The sequence below is a fragment of the Sorex fumeus genome, unplaced genomic scaffold (assembly GCF_029834395.1).
Source record: "Sorex fumeus unplaced genomic scaffold, SorFum_2.1 ptg000095l, whole genome shotgun sequence".
NCBI lineage: Eukaryota > Metazoa > Chordata > Mammalia > Eulipotyphla > Soricidae > Sorex > Sorex fumeus.
In genome coordinates, this window is record NW_026606152.1 from 12,128,248 (window position 1) to 12,135,636 (window position 7,389).

Here is a 7,389-nt window from a genome sequence, read left to right on the forward strand (position 1 = left end):
TCTTTGCCCTGGGGACTGCTTCTTCCTTTCTCAGTCCATCAGTTTTCTCCCTGCCATTTTTGAAGGGTCAGACCGGTCAACTGCAGATATGTGCACATGTACGTGTGGTGTTTTCGTCAGTTCACTGTCTGTGTCCGTCTGTCTGACTGTGTCTGTCTGTCTGTGTGTCTGTGTGGAACACTCGAGTGCTGGAACCAGGCTGAAATCAGAAGTAGAAATTTTAGAGAAGTTAGTGACATGTAACCCAGTGATTTAAGAAATGCAGTTGTTTTAGGAACCTGTTAGACAAGGGTTAATCCTTATCAGAAGGTTGAGCCTACAGAGAAAGCAGAATTCTCAATCTAAATTTCTTATTAGAAGAACATTAATGGTTATTAACAGTTGAAATCCTTTTTGAACTTAAGAATCTTGTACTATCTAGAAGAGCTATGGAACTAGAGCCTGAAACTAAAGTGAAATAAGAGTTCAGAGAAAGCAAGAACTTATCTTTCAAGCCTCAGCTAACTTTTATGAAAAATTTGTAAGAGGCAGTTCCCCTTTTCTCACAGAACCTAGCGGGTCTTAGATACGGAGATCTCAGGTGCTAGCGAGGCCTGATCTTTGGGTTGTAGATTCCCAGCTCTAGGCAGGCTAGTCTTTGGTACGAGAGTGGAGAGAGGATTGGAATAAACTGCAACTAAGATCAAGCAGCCTGGCCATAAGGTTTCCTTCCTTCTCCTGCCCATCGCCATCCACCTCCCTGGAGTGGGGGAAACTACGTGGGCTGTGGGAGAAATAGATTGCTGCCATCCTTTTTGTGTTTACACAGCAATTCAAGTATTTTCTTATGCTAATATCAAAGTTTGGAAAAAAAAACAAAGGCCTTTTTCTGCGTCTGAAAGCATGCTTGTATTCTTGTGGAATTGTTAAAAGTACCTGTTGTAGAAAGCTCATGATTTTAAATAAGGTACAAGAACTATTGAAATTAAGCCAAAGGTTTTATCATGTTTTATATTAATTGGTGGTTCATGGGTTTTATGCTGTTATATCAATGTATATATTTGTATCTGCATTGGATTAGGATGACCTAGAATATCTTGTGAGTTGAAATAATGTGGTACATAAAAACAGGTTCATGTTTATTTTAAAATATGAGTCTCTAGAGTTATAAAGTTGGTTGCAAAACTTATCCTACCAGTGTTTGATTTGATCTCTGAGACTCTTGGTAACTAAAATTTCTAGAACTACTAAGAGTTATAAAATGGGTTCACCTCAGATGTCAGCCTTCTGTAATAGTTTCTGAGAATGGAGAATTGCATGGAAAATGTGGGAAATTTTACTAACTATGTTGTTAATCAGCCTGTCTATTGCTTAAAAGTGCATGCTATTATTATGATAACTTTATTTCATGCCAAGTTTTGTCTCCAGGTATCAACCTAGTCCTGACCTTCAGAGAACTTTGTACACAAGAGTGAAATGCTTTCTGTTCTATGGTAATCTGAGTGTTTAATCTTTTTGCATTTGTGTTTTCCTAGAAATCAGAATTCTAAGATGTCTTTTGGTTAATTTCTAATGTAAAGTGAACTTTTGCCCAATGAATATATGTTGTAAGAACTTTAGTTGTGAGCATCTCTAAAGCCTTTTAAAATATCTATAGAACTGATGTAATGCTTTTGAAAAGGTACTGCACAGTATTTTTGTCATGTTAAATGAGATGATTGGTAACTAGTGTCCAAACTTGGGAGATCATGTTGTGCTAAATTCAGTAAAATAAGAGCTTAAACTTGTGGGATGACTCTTGGGAATATAAATGTGTGTCTTAAGTCAGAAAGATACTGGACGGATTATCGAGACTCCTATCACAGTGCTCTTAAGATAATTGAATTTTTCAAAAGTTGCAGGAAATCAAGGGTTTTGACATGGGATTGAAAACACATGTTAAACGGTATGCTTTATCTCTACAGATTTTAGCTTCTCTGACTAGGACCCACAGCAAACAGGTGTATTACATCTCTGTGAGTAAAGTGAAATGCTTGCTTTTCTCTTCTTTTGTACCTTCAGTATGTTTTTGATGTTTCATGGCACTATGTTGGTTTGCATAAATCCAGATAAGTCTTTCCTCTCTGTAATAGGGTCTACCCCTCATGCAGACTGGAAAAACCAACTATGGGACCCCAAAGCCCTCTTCCAGGGAACAGTCAGGGGATCTGTCTAAATGACAGGAGCAGGGGTTTAACGGGTACTGTTTCAAGTACCCTACAAACCTCAGGGCGACCCTAGAGGCAGGCCGGCTTGAGGAAAGATGTGGAAATCATCACTGCTATGGAGAATGAGGAATCCAGGACTCTGCAATGACTATCTCAGTCTGGGCCTATTCTCGGCGTCAAGGAAAAACCTGGAAATCAGGATTTCTCCCAGCCCTGAAGAAGGGATGGGATGGACTTCTTTCTGCCAGGACATCTCTGTGGAAAATGAGGCCCAAAGCTACATCCAGCTCAACCTGAAGGCTTGAGGCCATCAATCCAGTTCATCTTGGGACATCTTCTGGCCAGGCCTGGGTAGCTCTGACGTGCCAGATAAGATTAATGCCACTATTGGTGTGTCTCCTGTCTTTAGCCAATCCCCAGGACTTCTCAGTAAATAATGGGGTATCCCAAATGGAGAGTTCTCTAATCTTACTGTGCTTATGCAAAAGAACAAGCCAGGTTTGTTAAGCTATCTTGAAAAGTTTTAAAATGAAGGTGGAGAGAAAACCATGTTTCTGCAACTTGCTTTTTTGTAAGAATCAGATTCTAATTCTACAGAGGTGATTGAATAAATGTATTTAATCTTGATCTAAAAGGTACCCCTCGTTGGGAAATTTAGATAAAACTTGGTTTACTGACTACAGGTAAACAGCCTAATGTATAAAGGAACTCAGTGTTATGCATGCTGTCACTAGTTCGGTCAGAGCTTTACTAGGGTGAAGCTCATCTCAAAGTGCAGAATTGCTTTCCCCCAGTCTGTGAATTGGCCAAAGTGTCAAGAAAGGGCATCTAAACTGGTTAAGTTAGAATGGATTAATAGCTTGTTCTAAAATACTGTGAATTTTCTTTCTATACTTTTTGTATTGAATCTCATTTTCTGTGAACAGTCGTTTGGAGAGAACAAGGATGTTAACAGCTCTTAATTTTTGTTGCATCATGGGATTAAAACCAGAGAATATTTTCTCTAAGCCAGAATGCTCTGCAGAAGAGGAACGATGGACATTGGAGGTTTCCAAAAGGAAGTTGATGGATTTACCCAACAAGGAAAGTTACTAACTCCTGGACCTATGCAGTGGAATATTATTAAAGGGTCATGCTTTAACACTAGTGAAAACCATCTTCCATGGGAAGGGACTGAACAGGAAGTAAGGCAGATGTAACTCAGACTTGTGCTTTCTGTGCCATTAATGAACCTCCTCTCCTAACACCTGTTCAGCATCAAGGAACTTATAGGTGGATCGGCAGCTTGACCTTATGCAAATGATCAAATGCTCATATGTTCAAGGTATAAATATCTATTGGTTCTTATTGATAGCTTCAGTGTATGGGCAGAAGCTTTTCCAATCTGCACTGAGAAAGCCAGAGAATGGCTTGGTGTTTCTGTGTCCAGAAGAAAAATCTGGACACAGGAAGTCATTTTTCTATCAGCCAAACCTGTGGGTAGAGTTATTCCTTTCCATTATTTTAATGATAGATATGGGTATGGCATTATGTTGCTTTGGTTTCTGTTGCTTTAACTCTTGTTTTTTTAAGACAGCAAACAACATTGTCCTCACTGGGTCAGAAAGGAACTACTAATCCTTCAGGGTCTAACCATTTCAAAGTGATATCCCTCAGTCTAATCCATCTGATCTTTTCTTTCAGATAACTTCAGGAACCCAACCAATTCATTGCCTGGGGCCCATTATAAACTAAGGTAGTTTGAGATTTCCCCCTTTCACAGGCAGGGTCTGCGCCCCTTGTCAGCATGAAGCAGCTTCAGAAGATAGACCACCGACCAATTTCCCCTTAAAGATTTAAGGTGGTGAAATCTCTAGGGGGGATATGATGTAGGCAGGTAGACAGGGAGGGCCCCCTCCCGAGGCAATGACAAAAGCCAGCCCTGCAGAAAATAGGAAAACAGGAACTAAGGCTTGATGAGACCCTCACCTGGCTCCAGCAACAGACCCAAAGAAGCTCCTCTAGGAACAAAAGGCCAGGAAAGAAATTTCAAAGAAGACCATCACCACTCCCATCCTCCCTGGCAACTTCCTTAGCAACGGGACATTTACCTGGGAAGAAGCCCCACGTGGGGGCAGGTTGGAGGAACCCTATAAAGGCTACCTTGAACAAAGGAAGCGCGCGCATTTGCTGCCCTAGCCCATGTGCTGCTTGTGCCCACGTGGCCGAGCACACGTGGTGCCCGAGCACATGTGTCGCCCGCATCTCCCCTCTTGAGATGTGTACTTTCATGCTTTCGTGTCTAACTTTACTCTCTCACTCTCTCTCCCTCCCTCCATACCTAAAAATCCTCCAAATAAAATCTATTTACTTCACTGCTTGTCTACTCCTGAAATTCCTTTCTGCGAGGCGAGACAAGAACCCAGCAACCCTGGGTCCCGAGTGGCAGAGGTGGATGGGGAGAAAGTGACTGTCTTTCTCCTCCCCGCTTCACATAAGTCACCCGTGGGGCCCACCGACATCACTAGGACAGATTCTCATTTAACAGATCAACCCACCCTAGAACGGAATCCCCGGGTGTGTTTTTCCTCTCCTTGTCCAACAAACATATAAGCATACATAATATAAATCATTTTGTATGGACACAGTAAGAAATACGTTAAGCTTATAGAATTGCTCTCCTAGGGCCATCTCGATCTCAGTCTACAGTGCTCAGGCCAGATAGTCTTTCCTATCCCTAGCAGGGTCCTAGTCTCGTTGTTACCTTTGGATCATGACAGCATTTGTCTATGGTCAAACTCTTAACTTATAGTTAAGAATCGTGGCACTTTGGCCTGGCCCATTTCAATGCCAGGATAGCTCACAGCTTGCTCTGGGTCCATTCAGTCCCTTGTCGGGACCCTGCTTTTGGGGAGCTAGGAACTGAGGGCATCTGAGGCTTAAGTTGAAAAAGCAGATACCCGGGAATAATAATAATATTCAAAGCCAATTAAATCCTAAGTTACAAAGCATAATATTAACTGTCTTCCTGTATCTATACAAAAAGAACATTGCATTGAAGTAAACTATTCAAAAGACATAAGGATAGGAGAAAGGCAATATTAACTTACAATACAGTTTCAGTGTCCTAGAAGGATCTGACCTTACAAATTAACAGATTCTGAGTAGGGGAAAAACTGATTAACTGGTTGGGATGGAGAGCATAGAAGTGATTACAGATAAACAAAGGAATGGAAGCGATTCGGGAGCACTGTGATGGGTGTAACCTGATAAACCTAAGGTCCTTGTGGCAAGGGAGAAAGGACAAATCAATTGTTATTCTACAACTTGATGGTCAACAAGTGCTAGTGAAGATTAATGAAAACATCTTTCTAGATAATAAGTTCAAACTGAATGTTACAATTGAACAAATTGTTTTTCTATATTCAATTTTTGTAATAAATATTGCAGTATCTTTGACGACAACAATTTTCTAGTGCATTGCATAGACAGATAAGTTTTATCTTTTTACTTTTTTCAATGTTAAGAGCATTTGAGAATTTAAAAAATCATTAATTGAAATTTAACTTTTATTAAAAATTATGTGAAGATGTATATGCTGTTAAGTCCATTATATGACTTAACTGGACAGAAACAAAAATATATAATTGGCTTAAATCATTTCCCCTATTGAAGATCAGATTTCTGAAAAATTTAACTTCAACTTTAAAATATATAAAAATTTGAAAATTCAACCAGAATAAGATCATTTAAGTATTCAATTTTGAGTAATTTATGCGTGCTAATACTTTCCCACAGTATTTGCTAATCAAGAAAATCATGTATTCAAGACATTAGTTGACTCACTAACACACGAAAGAATGAATGAATAAATAAAGTTGATTGTTATATTTTGACTTACTTATTTTATAGAATCATCTTAGTTTGATTCATATATTCTGATTTTTTACATATCTATGTTCTTGGTGTCATGCCCCTAAAAAATTGTCAAGACTAAGAAAAGTTTCTCTTATATTTTCTTCTAACCATTTTATGGTTTCAAGTATTGCATTCAAGTCATCTTTAATCCATTTTGAGTTTTTTAACAGTGTACTGTGTCTAGTTTTATCCTTTTGCAAGTGGACATCTGTTTCCAAAATACCATAAATTGAAGATATTATTCCCATTGTGGGTTCTTGATTGGTTGTGAAAGATTACTAGAACAGGTCAACACGGCAGGGAAGGAATGAGGTGATCAACATTAGGAAATGAAATAATCCAGATAGAAATAGCAGTTAGCTCTGGAAGAGGCCTGGCAAAGGAAGAAAGTAGAAAACTCCATGGAATGTCTCAAAGAACCTGTGTATAGAGTATAGGTAAAGGAGTATAGGAACAACAGGAATTAAGCAGGTTATCAACAATGTGGGCTGGAGGGGCAAAGCAAAGAAACAAAAAAGATTAGCATCTGGCACTGTGGCTGGTGGCAGAATTCACAATGTGACTGAGGAAAAGCAATGAGACTGTGGATCCCATCTGCCCTCCAACAGCACAAAGTCTATAGCAGGAACCCAGTAGAGAAAAGGAAAAGAAACAGAAAAAGACAATTAATATTGCGTGCAGAAATGTTCTAGGAAGCAGTAATACCCAAGGCTTCTGACACTAGTTAGTGGCTGACCATTACAAAATTTTTTTTAGAAGTACCCTCCCTACCCCTTCAGCTTTAAGCTTAAGCTTAAAATTCTTAAGCTCCAGAAAATAGGAGTCATAATCCTCCAAATCTGAGGACTGAAGCAAAGGGACAGGGTGAGGTACAAGCCAGAAATCATCCATAGCCCTCAGAACATAACAATCATAACAGTGAATTGTAGGAGCCCAATAAGTTCAGTGATTCCAGTGAACAGTACAGAAGGCTCTTCAGCACCAACTACTTCTACAGCCTCTAAGACAAGGATTTAGAGATTCCAAAGTGGAGAGGTTGAAGCTTATTGGATTCAAAAGAACAGTGGTGCAGAAAGTCAGTGAAGCACAAAGTATGGGGTAGGGGAAATGAGAAACCTGCAAACAGAAATGAAAGAACTGAAGAGCAAGCGTGATGAAGTGAAAGGTTTCAGCAGCAGGAAGAATTCCATGATTGCTTTTCTAATTTTATTTAGTTGTATCTTTGAGTATTTTTATGGTATAGTATATTTTTGTAAGAGGATTATTCTTCTCTGATCATTCACAGATTGCCATTTTTAGGGTTAAT